The 1,224-nt window shown below is 37.2% G+C and overlaps 1 non-coding gene across 1 annotated transcript; it reads left to right on the top strand.

Annotated features, from left to right (window-relative positions):
* Window positions 1–293: 293 nt before the first annotated feature.
* On the top strand, window positions 294–400 carry LOC140894008 (small nucleolar RNA R71). The gene has a single exon (XR_012153564.1). It is a non-coding gene; the product is annotated as a small nucleolar RNA R71 (small nucleolar RNA).
* The last annotated feature ends 824 nt before the right edge of the window (window positions 401–1,224 follow it).

Here is a 1,224-nt window from a genome sequence, read left to right as displayed (position 1 = left end):
TTGTCTTAATAGAAACTTGATTGCCTTTGGTCAGTGCAGCCAACTGTGTAGAAATAGTAGTCATCTGAGTAATCAAAGCAATGAATGCATCAACCTCATGAATTCCAGCAGGTTTCCTTATTACAGATCTCTCACTCGTCCACTGATAACTATTAACAGTCATTTTCTCAAGCATCTCATAAGCCTGTTCAGGAAATTTAGAAAATATTGAACCTCCAGCTGCAGCATCCACATAAATCCTCGTTGGGCCATTCAAACCATTGTAGAATAACTCAATCTGTTCCCAATCCGGAAAGTTATGGTTTGGACACTTCCTAAGCAACTCCTTGTACCGCTCCCAAGCTTCATAAAGCTGCTCAAAATCTTGCTGTTTGAAAGTAGTGATCTCAACTTTCAGCTGGGCAGACTTGGCAGGCGGAAAATACTTAGCCAGAAATTTGGAAGCCATATCATCCCATGTAGTGATACTCCCAAGAGGTAGTGACTGCAATCAACTACGAGCATTGTCCCTAAGAGAGAAAGGAAACAATCGTAGTTTGATGGTATCCTCAGTAACACCATGAATCTTTACTGTGTCAGCAATTTCCAGAAAAGTGCGCAAATGAAAATTTGGATCTTCAGTAGCTGCACCCCTGAACTGATTCTGTTGTACCATATTAATCAAAGCTGGCTTCAACTCAAAATTATTTGCTGTGATATTCTGCCGAGCTATCCCATAGTAATGATTATTGATCACCGGTCGAAAGTGATCTCTGATCGGCATCGGAGCATTATTGACAGCTCTTTCCCTTTCTTCAGCCATTTGTTGCAACTCTTCTCTTCTAGATTTTCTCAAAGCTTTAACAGTTTTCTCGATTTCCGGATCAAAGAGCAGTGAGTCGTAACTTTGGCTTTTTCGCATAAACTGCATAGACAGAAAAAAATTTTAAATTAGAACCAACAAAATAAAATAAAATGCTCTAAATCAAAATTAAAACTAATTAGCACAATTTAATATAAATAAAATAAAATTCAGTCCCCGGCAACGGCGCCAAAAACTTGTTGCGTAATTTTGTGCCCGCAAATGCACGGTGTCAAATTTTAATATAGAAAATGAATCCAAGTCGATCCCACAGAGAATGAATAAAATGATATTATATTAAATATTTGCAACTAATCAAATCTTAATCCTATGTAGAGCTACGAGAATGATTTGAGTTATATAAAACTAAAATTTGCAATAAA

This window comes from Henckelia pumila, chromosome 3 (assembly GCF_033568475.1).
Source record: "Henckelia pumila isolate YLH828 chromosome 3, ASM3356847v2, whole genome shotgun sequence".
NCBI lineage: Eukaryota > Viridiplantae > Streptophyta > Magnoliopsida > Lamiales > Gesneriaceae > Henckelia > Henckelia pumila.
The sequence above is the reverse complement of the archived record's forward strand: the minus strand, read 5'-3'. Positions and strand labels throughout refer to the sequence as shown.